Below are 15,891 nucleotides of genomic sequence, written 5' to 3' on the forward strand. Positions count from 1 at the left end.
GTCGAATATTTACTTTATTAAAATTGTTCAGTGTCTTTGAAAAAGTCCGTTAGCATCTCAACCGTTTTTTATTAGCAGTTTGCTAATATACTTTAGCTCTAATGAAAGTGAGTTTTTAATCACGTCTTTATGTGCAGAAGAGAGGCTTTGATAGTTTTTTTTAGGTTTGCTGGTAGTCTGTCAATGGGTTATTGGAAGTGAGCTAATTTATTTAACCTAACTTCACTATAAGTTACTGTTAATGTTATTACAGGAAACGCCAAAATCAAATGAAATGTTCTTTAACGGTAAAAAAAAAAAAAATCACATTTAATGTTTAATTATTTAATACCAATTGCGTTCATTTTTTCCCCCTGTGATTTCAGTAAAAAAAAAAAAAATTCTACAAAAGGTAACACTTTAGTAAGGTGAACAATTCTTAGCTTGCACATTTGCTGTTTATTAGTATTATTAAGCACATATTAATGCATGACCTTATACTACAACATCCCTAAATTCTTCCTGGTATCTAACTAAACTTAAACGCTACAACAACTACCTTACTATCTATTAAGCAGTAAATTATGAATTTGAGGCAAAAGTTAAGTGAATATTTCCCTTACCAAAGTGTTACCATACAACATATTTTACCTACATCACTATGCATGTTATTTTCTTTTGCAAAATTATTTTTTATTACAGTTTGCAAGGTTCTGACAACCACACATAAGTAACACTGAGCAATGTAAAATGAAGTAAGCCTAAAACAAATTATGTTAAGAAATTATTGTATGTATACTATGTATATTCTACTTCTCTTATCTGCATTTCACCTCTGCTCTAGCTTGTTTCCTTCTAATAAGCCTGACATTATATAGGCTCTGTGATAAACTGTTTATGTTCCTAGATTCTTCCATGCTGATGGCCTGCACTCCTGTTGAAGAAAATCTCAGGCTAAAAACTAGATGACTGGTAAGCAAAACCTCAAAAATTATACTACTGTTCAAAAGTTGGGGTTCTGTACATTTTAAAAACATTAACTCCATGTTGTTACAGTAAGACCGTCTGAAACGCCTTTAGGGTAAAATAATCAGCAAAATTAGACAAGGTGACAAATGTAATTTGTTATAGTTTGTATTTATGATCAACTATTATGATAACAGGATGTTATGGTCATTAATATTAATATATTTTCTCTAGGTCTGTTTTGAGTTACATTTCTGAGACACCATACTACAGTGCCCCACTATTTGTATGTATATTTTACTGATAAATTTTTAATACTTTTACTAAATACTTAAATACTTTAAATGCTGACTATGGTTCAGGCGGTCAACAACTTTAGGCATTTAAGTTATTTTTCAGCGTACTCACTGCTCATACTATTAGCCTCTAAAATGTTTGAATTATATAACAATACAGTGTCAGAGGGTAAAGATATCATTAGAGTTCTTACAGTTATTGCTGTGCTCTTATTACCAGATCAGATATAAAGCCCAGCGTTTGGTGCTGAGATTCTTCAGGACAAGGCCTTGATGACATCTACAATTAGTACATGAAGATGGTGAGATCCCCAATAGCTGCCAGTATCCCAGATCAAAAGACTGAAAACAACAGGCTTCAATCTGTATTAAAGGTATAGTTCACTCAAAAAATTAGACTGTGCTGTTTATCTGCTGGGCTTCCGAGATGTAGGTGTGTTTATTTCTTCAGTAGAACACAAATGAAGATTTTTAACTCAGCTGTTGCTCATATAATGCATGCCAGTGGGGTGTATTTCTATGAGAGTAAAACACACACAGACATACGAATCCATATTAAACACAGCGGCTCGTGGCGACACATTGATGTCTTAAGACACAAAACGATCACTTTCTGTGAGAAGCACAACAGTATTTGTGTTATTTTTTTACCTCATATCAGACGAATCTCATCTAGTATTCCCAACGCCATTAGTTCCATCTAAGAAGGTCAAAACCCGGTGCGATCATAGATATATGCCTTATTAGTGCCTCGATGGATCGGTCGAATGAGGCATCTACGTTTGCGCTGGGATTTTGACCTACTCATCCTAAATGAGATTCGTCTTATATGAGGTAAAAAAAATAACAAATACAGTTGTGTTTATCACAGAAACCGATCGTTTCGATGTGTAGCCACAAACCACATGGTTTATTTATTTATTTATTGTTTATTTGAATAGGGACAGATACAAAGTCGACAAAGATTATTACATAAAGAATAATCCGTTGCGTGTATCACAGTGTTTTTAGCCAGGGCTAATTCGCAACACCTGTCCCTAGAAAGGCTTTTTAACAGATTAAGACAATGAAGAAATAACCACACACACACAAAAAAAACAAAAAAAAAAAACATAAATAAATAAATAAAAAATGTCCAGAAACCAGTTAGCTCCAAGAAAGATAAATGTATCCGATAAGCACATGTCTTTAAACTTACACAAGTCACATTTCATATATTCCCCTCATATGGCATGATTACACTTCTGCTGCTGTAAAAACCAAGTTCTTGTAACTTTTTTAAAGACGGACAGTTTAGTTAAAAATTTTATATGTGTTGGAAGCCGATTCCACAGGTTAGCTCCTTTCACAGAAAAAACATTTTGGACAAAAGATGTTTTACAAAAGGGAACTTTACAGTCTCCACATGTAGCCGCTCTTGTTGATCGAGAAAATTCTAATCTGTTGACAAATTTACACAATGGCTCAGGTGCTAGTCCAGTCAAACATTTAAAAAACAACGTTATGTGTCTAAGATTGACAAAATTAACAAAATTTAAGAGTTTATGTTTACTTAAAATATAACAATGGTGAAATCGAATAGGCTTGTTATCTAAAATTTTTAGGGCACGGTTATAAAGCCTCTCAATAGGCTTTAGAGTAGTTTGGCTAGTCAGGGACCAAACAGTGGTACAGTATGACAGGTGAGACAGGATCATAGCGTTCAGAAACACATGTGCACATTCAAATGTCAAATGGCTCCTGATCATTCTGAAACAGTTCATGCTTGTTTTCATTTTTCTTGAAATCTTCTTAATATGACTTTTAAAATTTAGCTGAGAATCTAAAATTACTCCTAAATATTTTTCTTGTTCTACCTGATCAATAAGTTCACCATTTATTTTTATGTTAAGATCATTTGTTATCCGTTTTCTTTTTATAGAAAAACACATAGATTTCGTTTTCCTCAGATTAAGTGTTAAACATGATTTATTAAGCCAATTAGATACTTTCTCAAGACTTTTAGTCAGTGTATTGCCAATAACAACAGGGCTTTTACCGGACACATAAACCACTGTGTCGTCGGCATACATCTGAAGGCCAACTTCAGGACACACTTCTGGCAGCTCGTTCACATACAGGCTGAAGAGGATAGGCCCCAGTATGGTTCCCTGAGGGATTCCGGTCTTAATTTTACAAGGGGCAGATTTTACATGATCAATCACCACACATTGTTCGCGACCCTGTAAATATGACGCAAACCATAATAATGTCTGGCGTGACATATTATACGAGGACAGTCTTGAGATAAGATGGCTGTGGTTTACGGTGTCGAATGCCCTCTTTAAGTCCAGGAATACTACACCCACGATGTTTCCTCGATCAAGCGGCCGCACAACATTTTCCAACAATGCGCAGATGGCTGATTCAGTGGAATGGTTCTGTCTGAAACCATACTGTTGAGGGTGGATATACTGATGTGTTTCTAAATATTGGGTTAGCTGTCCTGAAACTATTTTTTCTATTATTTTTGACATTACCGGAACCAGACTTATAGGTCTATAGTTACTAACATCTGTGGTATCCCCGGACTTCAGGATGGGTTTAACCAGTGCTTTTTTCCAAGCATCTGGAAATACTCCAGTTCTAATAGAGACATTTATAATGTGGGTCAAAGGTAAAATTACATTTTGAGAATATTTTTTAAGAAAAGTTGCATCTATGTTGTAATTGTCTTTGGATAAATTAATATTCAGGTCTGAAATAGCTTTCAGTACCACTGCTTGATCCACTTCTCTAATTTTAAAGGTATTCTCATTTGCTGATGACAATGTGTTTAAATTAAGCTCTTCGTCTAAAAAATTAGAAGCAAGATCTTGTACTGATTCAATAAAAAAATTATTAAAAGCATTTGCAATTTGGACAGGTTCTGCTATGTTTTTTCCTTCACAATTTAGTTCAGTCAAATGATTTGTATTTACATTAGGTTTAATTAGACTGTTAATTTGTTTCCACATTGCTTTACAATTTCCTTTAGCTTCAGTTAAAATATTCATATAATAATTTGCTTTTAAGTTACGCAATTCTTTTACTACTTGATTTCGTAAGCCTTTAAATAACATCAGATCTGTGTCATATCTGGTTTTAAGATAGGTTTTTAAAGAAAAATCTCTTTTTTTAATCAGCTGTCGAACTGTATCACTAACCCATGGAAGCTGTACTTTTCTCTGTGGCCTTTTACATTGTTTTAAGAACTTATTCAAAGTATTACTCAATGTAGAAGTAAATATATCACAACACTCGTTTACTTGACTATGTTTGGAGACTTCATCCCAATTAATGTTTGCTAACTCTTTCTCAAATTTAATAAGATCCTTGCGAGGGATTATTAACTTGGTGGCTTTCCGGTCATATTTATATTCATTTAAACGTTTTTTTGAGAGTTTTCTAGAAATTAATATCATGTTATGGTCTGATAGGCCACACACCAAATTATATGTTTTTAATACTCTTTCCGGCTTATTTGAGAAAGCTAAATCTATTGCTGTCTGCGATGTTTTTGTCAAGCGAGTGGGTCCATTTACAAATTGATGAAAGTCATATTTTGATGTAAGTTCTTTAAGTCGTTTTCTAGTGGATTTATTTAACCAATTAACATTAGTATCGCCATAAATAAGCATCTCACTCTTTGGTTTAAAAGTTTTAAGAATTTTTTCCAAATTTTGATAAAAGGTTTCTAGGCAACTAGATGGTGGATTATACACCACAAGAATGTTAAACATCATGCGTGAAGATAAAACCACATTAACACATAGACTTTCAGTTGATATAGATTCATCTAATTGTACTTCCTTGGTATTAAAGGAGTCTCTAATGTAAACCAGTACTCCTCCTCCTCTACCAGTTACCCTGTCCTTTCTATAGCACTTATATCCAGGCACATCTATCATTGAGGTAGGAATTGTATGATGCAACCATGTTTCACCTAGACACAAATAATCAAGATTCGAACCAATTAGCAAAATTCTGATTTCTTCACATTTTGGATACAGGCTTCTAATGTTTAAATGCCCTCCCAAAATACCCTTAGGTTTTACTGTATTATCCCAGATTATTTTCGCATGATTTACTGTCTGGAAGAATAAATATTGTCTCTGCTTTATTATTGCTTGTGACTGCAAAGTTTTTATACTGTCATTAGTGTCCCTGTTTGTTCGCTTATACTTGACTTTATGAGTTGTGTTGATGTTACTCTTAATATAGTCAATCTTACGGTTAGGAGCACCTCTGGATCCTTGCTCACATAGTGATTTTAAATCCGTCTCCACTATGGCCTTCTTTGCCTCGTCCACAAAAGAATCCACAAAAAGAGGGGCCTGGTCGCTCCAGTAGTCCGCCGAGACCTCCGCGGGCGCAACCCCCGCCGCAGCCCGGTTGATGCCGTCACACGGAGCCACCACCTCCTCACCATCCAGAACCCGAACACTCGTCCGCACAGAGCACCCACAGCCGGCTCCAGCCGGAAAACCGCCATCCACCTCCGGGTCTGCTGGCCGCCGCAGATGACACTCTAGCTCTGCCACGAAGGCTTCTGCCCGCTCGCCAATCCAGCCTGCCACTCCCCGCCCTGCATCCGCCCCGGGACCCAGCCCCACGTCGGCAGCATGGGCCCAAGGCGCACATTCAGCGTCTGGGCCAGGATTAAGCTGGACATCTCCAGCCAGCAGGACCAGAAAAGAGAGATATATTATAGCGCGCCCGCTATCTTTCTTCCTGCCACCCAACTCCATTTTGGTGCGCAAAGCTGTTACGCGTGCATTTCCAAACTTCAGGAGGGAATAGTAGATGGTAAATCGGCCATATCCAACGTTGTTTAGATAAGGCATGTGGCACAGTTGACTGTCAGGCTCGTTTTGTGGAATTATTAGGACCAGTGATCCAAATATTAGCAGCAGAAGAAGCCACACCAAACAGGTAAACAGCAGATCTGAACGCTGACACTGTTTGTTTGCTCCACCGCATCGTTTCATTTGTTGTTGTTGTTTATCCTTCTTACTTACAGCTTCTGGTTTATTGACATTTTCACACATTCGCTGCTTATTATTCTTAATGTCAAAAGAAAGTCTATCACAATGCATAAAATTGCCAGTTTTATGAGTTAAAAGCAAGGGGAGCACGGAGCCCAACCAACCGTGCCCCATCTTTTTTTTTCATCTCGGTTTAATATGGATTAATATCGCTCATATAATGCATGTCAATACACCCTATTGACATGCATTATACGAGCAACGGTTGAGTTAAAAATCTTCATTTGAGTTAAAAATCTTCATTTGAGTTCTACTGAAAAAACAAACACACCTACATCTCAGATGCCCTGCGGGTCAGCAGATAAACATCACATTTTCATTTTTGGGAGAACTATCCCTTTAATTTATTTTGATAGGTTTAATGTTACATTGTTAGTCTGGAAAATACACTCAAAAACAAAGCTATTGAACGAACTTAAATTAAGGAAAACTTTTCCACAAAATTGAATTACATTTTTCAAAATCTAATGGAATTATCTGTTATAATCTTGTTATATGAATTTAATGGGTTAGTTCACCCAAAAATGAAAAATCTCACTACAGTGGTTCTACACTAATTTTATGAAGCGATGAGAATAGTTTTTGTCCGCAAAAAAAAAGCAAAATAACGACTTGTATAGTGATGGCTGATTTCAAAACACTGCTTCCTTAAGCTTCGAACCGTTATGAATCACTATCGAATCATGATTCGGATCATCAAAGTCACGTGATTTCAGCAGTTTGGCGGTTTGACACGCAATCCGAATCATGAATCGATATGCTCGGATGCTTCAGGAAGAAGTGCTTTAAAATCGCCCATCACTATAGAAGTCATTATTTAGTAGGGATGCACCAAATTTTCAGCTTTCTGCCAAAAGACTTTCATCACCAAAACAATATGGCCGAACTATATAATATGGGTTATAACTCGAAAATTATGCTTTGTTTATTAAATTATGCTGTCGATGGATACACGTACTGGATCCTCAGTTATACACTACAACAACAGTGATAATAAAAGAAAAAAGTCATTTTCACCTTCATCACCCGCGTGTAGAGCCAGAAGACACGAATGAGAACTCACGCGCGCTTTGAGAAGATCTGTCTCTGTGCATCATCCGAGAGCGCGCACGTCTCACAGCACGTCTCAAATATTGAGTTCTCTTACAAGTCTTGCGTTTAAACGGACAAACTCGCACAAGAAGTATGTCAACATGTCCATCTTGATGAGTATCCAAGCAGATAGTCTGTATATGCCTTAAGTGAACTCCATACAGTCGAGAAAGATGACACACTCTTAAGCCCCGTTTCCACCAAAATTACCCGGAACAATTTGTACCAGGTACTTTTTTACAGGAACTTTTCTCCCCCCCAAACCTGCAGCTGTCTGCGTTTCGACCGCGATCTAAAGTTCCGAGAAGATTAGGCAAATTAGTCTGGTGATGTAACCTACTGCGTGACTGCTCCTCCATCAGTGTCGGATAGAAATAATTTTTGTGTGTACCGATTGAAAGATTTAGTGGACTGTTTACTGAACGTTATCTAAACCGATCTGGTGTTTACATGTGATGACTTTCAATCGCAATCATTTTGTCACATGCAGTTTGTCTGCCACATCAAAAATGTCAACGCTGTTTTCTCCAGCAGCTGGAGTGTGTTAACTGAAGCCATAGCAACTCTTAACGGCCACCAGGACTAATACAGTATTATTTATAGCTATTTATTTGTCGTAAAGTGTAATACTCATCTCAGAAAAAAAAAATCTTCTGTCAGGCGCAGTTCACGAGTTCACACTTACAAATAATTCAGATAGAATAAATGGTATGCGTATTTGGCGTGCTGTCCGAGGAGAGGGCTCCGAGCTCGGTATTTGGCCCGAACCCAGAGTACTCCCCCCGTATTTCTGGTTAGGAAAGTTAACCAGGTGCGTGTGAGGTAGAAGGGGTGGTGGAGGGATGCTGCAAACTTTGTCAAGGAACGTTGGTGAGTTGACTGGGTATTTATGTGATCCTCCACTTGAGCTGATTGGTAGACATGTTGATTACTGATTGTTGACAGCTGGTTGGAATGACATCATGATTAGGTAGATCATTTGAACGTGCTTCTCCCGAACTTAGTTTTTTAAGAAACATCATTTAAAGTAAAAACTGCCTGGGGCAATATACGCTGTGTCATTACTCCAACATTATCTTCATAACTTACGAAATAAGTTGCAAACTTATAAGTTGCAAACGAAATAAGTTGCAAACTTTTCTTTCTCTTACAAAGAACACAACAGTTAAACCTTTTCAAATTATTTTCTGGTGGTGCACAATACCTATTCTACAAATTAACAAATGATAAAAACATGAAAAAACATGATATGACTTCATGCTCTGCAGAGTCTTTATATAAACATGAATTCAACATTTAAAAACAGTATATTCAAAATATAAAAAAAAATCTACTTGACTTTAATACAAAGGTTTCTCGTCAATGTAATGTAAAGTGTAGTGTGACCGTACCTTTATTCTGCGTTTGGTGCACCCATGTATCAAAAGTGTGAAGCCATGGACAAATTTTACTTGTTAGATGATGTGAGATCGTGAGTATGATTTTTTTCCCCCTTGATGGAAAAAATGAGCCCACGATTTTATTAATTTGTGATTTGTAGAATAGGATTAGTACAAATATAACTGTTGTGTTTGTGAGAGAAAAGAAAACTACAAGTTTACAAATCCTAATACATTTTCTCATTGACTTTACTGAAATTTTCTGCACTGTCAGCAGTGCTTAGTTTTGCTAAAATAATACTCGATATTATACTGCACATGCATAGTTTGAGTCGATGTTCTGGTTATATTTTTTCCAGTCTCAATTTACCAATGCCAAACCTATTTCATTAACAACTATTAATTCTGTTTGTAGTCAATATATAAACAATTGATATTTTATTCAAGAGATTGGCTGGACTTTGCAGACTCGATCAGTATTTCTCGTCCAATGGTCAAACTTTAATTTTCCAGTTTCTCTAGTATTGCATCCTTCTCATCGGTATTTAATAATGACTTTTCAGTGAGGTTTAAACCTCTTTTTTGGCTCATAATATGCATTTTATTTTTTAAAGTAATTAAAAATATTTTCTCTATGCTATTGAAAATGTGGGTTACATCTTTGTCACCTTTTTCACCAAGGAGTTTACTTGCTGATAGTAGGCTGCAATAGTTGCAAAAGAACCAATTCATCTGCAATATTCTTCTGCCCTACATTTTCATGGGTAAGCTTTCTTTATAAACCATCTACTCACCCATATGCATTTATTTTGTGTAACACAAAAAGAGTCACATAGTCTCAGTCACCATTAGAAAAGAACCTGTGATTTGAGTCTCATTATGTTCTGACTGACATATCCTTTTGTGCTCCAATAAAAATAATGTGTCTGGTACATGATCAGTTGTTCTTGAGTAAATATTGCTTTTAATTTATGTACCTGTATAGCCTACCTCTTTGTGTATTTGAATGTAAATGCCTTTTCTATTATATATTTTTCTATTATATTGTCATTGAATATTTATATAGATTGTTTGCTCTAAACATGTAGGCTATCTGTAACTGCTCTGTAAATATTAAAACAATGTTAACTGAATGTTATGTGTGATTATTACATAAACAGGCTAATGTATCTTATTAGTATTAAGTATTTGCTATTTTTAAAACAGAAAAATGTGTTAACGTTAACTGTACCAAACTGAAATCAACATCATGCTTCACTCAACTGACATCAACGTCATTCAGCATAAGGTAAGTAAATCATCTGCGTAGATTGATGTTTTGAATGGAGTGTGTGACGTTGGTCTTTAATGCCGTGAGTGTAACGTTGATTCTATGCCAGTGTGATATCTGGGTGTAACCCGAAAGGTTCGACCTAAATAAATAAAGGTCCTAGAAAGCCCATGAATAGTGGCCAGGATTTGCTGTATTGCATCGTCCACACGTCGGCCGGACAGCATTCGCGATCAAATGCCGATGTCTCGGCGACTTTGTCCCAATTAGCAAACGCTCTCTGATCGATGTCTTTCCGATGGAACTTTGTGCATCGCGCCGACATCGGCCCGACGTATGTGTGCTATCTGGGTAGGGCCGCGACTCGATTAAAAAAAAATAATCTAATTAATTAGAGGCTTTGTAATTAATTAATCGCATTTTAATTGCATATAAATATTTGACCTGAGAACAATGAGACGTAATTTTTCACATGTATTTTTAGTATACCATTGAATAATGACTGAATACATAAGCTTAATCAACAAAATATTGTTTATTTATTTCAGTCCAGCAGACCAGTGCATGTTTGCCAGTTTAGCAAAAGCATTTTTGTGATATTTGAGGCTCAATGTGCTGCGGTGATACGCGCATTCCTTGTTGTATAGCTTGCACACAACCATGCTCTTGACGACGCTTCCATTCTTTCGTTTTTAAAAACAAAATTTCCCATCCACGGAGGCAAGCAAAGCAGTCTCATCAGCTTCTTCGTTCCATAGCTTCGTTGATGTTCACATGGTTCGTTGTTGTCGTGACTCCGGAGCGCTAGTTGGTGTTCCAGTATAATTGGTCCGTCGAAACTCATTCATTGAAAAACGTTCCGCGGTGCAAAATTTTTTTTTTTTTTGCGTAATTAATTAACGCGTTAAAGTCACGTAATTAACGTTAAAGTCCCGGCCCTAATATAAATATTTTCTAAATATAGAAAATATATTGAATGTCATGCACCATCATATTTTCTAAATATAGAAAATATATTGAATGTCATGCACCATCTGATTTGGGCTATTGTTAATCAACCTCTGTAAACATATGCAGGAGCTTGCTTAACTCACAAAAAATACTTTGTTTCAATAAACATACATGAAATAATTCAGTTTTGTTTGTATATCAATGTATTTTAATATATGAATCAATATATAGCAATAGGTTGTCCATCCATATATTGCTATATATTTTCAAATATATGAGGAAGTTTCTGATACATTGAAATATATTTTCTAATGTATTGCAATATAAATTCTAGTATATTGCAATATATTTTTGTTTCGTAAGGGCAGTGCTTAGAAGCAGCACTACCAGAGATGGTGGAAAGATACCCTCTGCCACCACATCCACAAAACTATTACGAAGAAAATATGTAACTATAAACAGCAAAGCAACCTTATTCCCTGTATTCATAGTTCAGCTGCAAGCTAGCTTTATGAAACCAACAGGTAGGCTGCTACAGCATCGGCATCAGACAGTGCAGAACATACAGTTTTACGGAGGCAAAAGTTTGGTTCTTAGATGGTAAGGAATGGTTTCAGTTCTGTTACCACTTGAGCGTGGTATGGCACAGTGCGACTACATTCCGTTCTCAGCCTGGTTAGCAAGAAACGTGCTGGTAGCATGCGTGTATAGTGACATCGCCACCAATCTGTTGCCTGTATTGCACACAACTAGGATAAGGGTCATCTGTATGCAAAATTTAGTACACCTCTGTCATGTAAACGTACCCTCAAGGCACACTCACCAAGAATCCGGTTAAAAAGAACGATGCGCTCGCGAACCGGACATCACTAATAACCAACGTTTTTGTATGATTCACATTGTACAAATTCATAAGAAATCGCTATGTCCTCGTAACTTGGTTATGTTTTCCTGTCCGATAAGGTTGGTATTTTCATTATCCAGTCAACTGTAGATACAACAAAATCCCAATCTACATTTTTGTGTGTGATAAAACAGGACATATACAAATTGTGTGGTGCTTTGTAATGGTCCAGGAGCACTGGAAACTGCATTAGACTTATTGCTATAGACTTAAGCTTATTCACACAGACACAGGGGTCACTAAAATGGCCCTTAAATTGGGATACAGGACCTTAAGGATATTCAGGCGACTGCAACAGCTTGTGTCAAAATATAAGATTGTGCAAGTATGTGTCAGTCTGCTCACTAAATGAGTTTTGATGGGTTCAGGGGCCCCTCATTATAACTGATATGCTCCAGTGACACAGTCTCAGGGGACACAGCACTGGCCCTGAGCTAAAGGATGATGATAGAGGCGTGTGATAGCATCGGCAAGATTTACTCCACTGTCCTTATGGGAACTTCAAGCATTGCACAGTGTGACAAGTTTCCTTGAGGAAAAAAGCGACTAGCATCATTAAGGCGTGTGTGCATGCGTGCGTGCGTGCGTGCGTGCGTGTACATGGGTATGAATTCCTATAGAAATTGTAGTAGTAGTCTGTAGACTATATAATAGAGAGTCTACCTTTCTATGAGCGATTGGTTCTCAATAGATGTGTGTGTGTGGTATATACAGTAAGGCTGTCGATAGTCAGGGTTTATGGACCAATAACAAAATATTTAAAGTGGTCATGAAATGCAGTTTCAGATTTTAATTTTATGTTCTTGAGGTTAGTTTGTCAAGATTTGTTGTGCCAAAAAAAGGACCAATATATGAAAACATTATAATTTTCCATCCTCTTTTCACATAACATGCAATGGAGCGTTACCTTTTTTTCAGAAACTGGAGTTAACATCCCCCTGCTGTGATTAGCCAAGTTCCTTGCACTGTATCCACGCCCATCTTTACAGCATGTTGTGTGATTTTTATACTCAAAATGGCAAGTGCTGTGATAGAGCTGGATGTTTGAGCCCAAATCAGGTCCCAAGACAGAAGAAACTGAAACAACCAGGAATGTACTGATTTTATTAGCAACACTCAAACAATGATACACTTGCCCCCGGTTTTACAGAAAAGGACTAGTCCCATAATAAAATGCATGTTTGAGCTGGTTTAACCTGAAAGCAACCTGCATTGATGTATCTTAAAATATGTCTGTTCCATTGGTTTGTGTCAAAATGCACATCATTATGTTTTTTGTTTTTTCTAAGACATGTTTATTAAAGCAACTTTTCCACCGAGCGGCACAGTTCAGTACGTTACACAATTTTTGCTATTTCCATTGATTTCCAGAAGTTGTGAATGGTAGCCTAATTCCGAACCGTACCGTAACACTTTTTTGGCACCCTTCCGTTGGGGTACCTAGCACAGTAGTCCAGCACTAAAGGGTGGAGCTAGACTCACTAAAGAACATTGATTGGTTGATAGAGAATCGTCATTTGCACTTGCTTTTTCCGCTGTGTCTTCTTCTTGTGAAAACAGCCACAGACCGAGAAGCAAGAACAAGAACTGCTGTATGTCGTCCAGTTCTGAATCATACTGGGCTTTTAATTGAACTGTCCCGCACCGCTCAGTGGAAACGAGCCATATAGCGTTAAGTGCTGGTTTGATGTTTATTGCTAACATGGGGACTATGGGGACAAAATTATTGGCACTGCCATATATTTAAATAAAAGTTGAGTGTTTGTATTTTTTTATATTTATATTTGAATTTTGAATTCTGTATTCACATAACCACACATCTATACACATTTAATAAAGACAACGATTTGGATTATAACCATATAATCCAAAAAAGTGAGAGATCATTGTTCTGACTGGACAAACTGGAGCCTTCAACCAAACCTGGACTAGCAACTATATAGCCTAGAAATCTAGACGCACCCTAGCGGCAGCAAATTTAATCAGCCCGCGAGTGTCGTCTAGCAACTCAACTCTCTGAGCTGTATTCCCCTAACTCTTGCCGGGCCAATCACATCGTGTATAGAGTCGGTGGACGGGGCCATAATGACGACGGCCGAGTTGCATTTGCGTGCTTCTAGTAAACACAGAAAGTGGCGAACGGCGGTCTTTCGAATCAGCTTTGACTGCGATTCTGGAAGACTTGGAGTTAAGCTTTTCTCTGAGAAAAGAACAAAGAACGGCACTGAAGTCATTCTTAAAAAGGGAAGATGTGTTTGGAGTTTTGCTGACCGGATACGGCGAATTTTTAATCTATCAACAAGCTCTGCTTCACATTCGTTGCTCTGGTTGGTTGTTGCGCTATCCTATCGCGTGCAGAGGGAGTTTGAAAGACAACCGTTTATCCCGCCCCTCGGATTGAGCCCTGTCTATGGTGAGTTTCCAGACCAAACATCTTGATGTGGGTCTGGCTTGTCAGGCTAGCAATTAGAGTGAAGACTCTAAAGATTTTTCTTTGAGAATAATAAAAAAATAAATAAATAAAAAACAGTCCATTGTGAATTGTAAAGAACAAAAAAAAAATTAGTTGCTCAGGCACATCATAAAAAATGCATTTGTTGTGCTCTACAAAGTTCTTTACGTTCACTAAATTAGAGTTTGACAGTCTTACTCGACCTCTTTATCCAACAGCAGTATAGCCTTATGATTGATGGACAGACATAAGCTTATGTTGCTTACAACTAACCTACTTGATAACAAATGATGATGAAGCATTTTAGGGGAATTGTGACATCACGATTCTCAAAATTTTAAATCCGGACATTTTTGAAGGGGTAGAAAAGAATAATTCATATTTTAAACGGGGGAGTTGGTTCTGAGTTTTAAAAGCCTAATTGCAGTATTTTTTTATCTTTGATTGTAAAGTAATCTTTTATATTTTATGTGTAAATATAAATAATAATTAAAAAATATATATTATAATATAACAAAAGTTGTTTTACCCAACTTAGTCTCATGGCAATTTGTATGTATTTTAAGTTCATATTTAAAGAGAAGGCAAATTAATACAAATTTGTACAAAACCTCACTCGTTGGAATTCTAACGATATTTGTTAAATCGTATGTATTTGACGAGTTGGTCAATTTGTTTTTGTATGAATTACCTATCCCTAACCATGTCCCTAAAACCTACCCATCAGTATAGACAAATCATATGAATTCATAGGACTAAGGTCATACAAATTTACATGAATTAGCCATTGCATCAATTAGCTGTACAAATTCCTTATTTATAGACCCAGAAAAAAAAGTATTGTCATTGATCCATAAGGTTTTATTTTCTAAATAGCTCCTAAGAAGTATGAAGTGAAGTGTTAAACATTTGTCTACATTGCAGTTGAACCATTGATTGACTTTTGCCATTGCCATTGCCATTGCAGAACTTGAAGTTTCACTTTCATGTTCCTACAAATGTGTAGTAGAGTTGTAGTCTGTTCAGTAACAGTTCTCAGATGCATTGTTTGGAATCATTTACGTCACAGTGGGAAAACATATTCTATACATCAGGGTGTTTTGAGAAGTGAATGATGGGGAGTATTAACTCAAGTGGTGAAGGAAGTAAGATGCTGGATTACCATTTGAGGAGCCACCAGAGAAGCCATTTATATCCCGTTGTGCTTTGCCTATCTCAGCCGGCCAATTACCATGCCATGGAAAGATATATCTCCTGCTCTCCAGCAAGCATATAGTAGAAATGTTCTATTGCTTTTCATCTTCATGATCGATGATGCTTGACACCATGCAATGTATCATGCAACATGGATTTAATTTTAAGCGCTTATGCCTTAGTTGAGATTTGAGGTTGGGTTTTGGCTGAGTAGTTGTGTAATGAATGAGTGAGCAATGGTGGATGACTTGTGTGCCACCTGAGGTCTGCTTTTATTTTGCCATCAGCTTTAACATATAGTGAGTTAATTTAACAGTGGTGCGTTTTACGATGTAGGCATTA

General features: G+C 36.9%; 1 long non-coding RNA gene across 1 annotated transcript; it reads left to right on the top strand.

The window, feature by feature from the left end:
* Nucleotides 1–807: 807 nt before the first annotated feature.
* Nucleotides 808–1,620, top strand: LOC137074089 (uncharacterized). The gene is made up of 3 exons (XR_010904900.1): nt 808–951; nt 1,180–1,231; nt 1,462–1,620. It is a non-coding gene; the product is annotated as an uncharacterized lncRNA (long non-coding RNA).
* Nucleotides 1,621–15,891: the final 14,271 nt, after the last annotated feature.

This window comes from Pseudorasbora parva, chromosome 4 (genome assembly GCF_024679245.1).
Source record: "Pseudorasbora parva isolate DD20220531a chromosome 4, ASM2467924v1, whole genome shotgun sequence".
Lineage (NCBI taxonomy): Eukaryota > Metazoa > Chordata > Actinopteri > Cypriniformes > Gobionidae > Pseudorasbora > Pseudorasbora parva.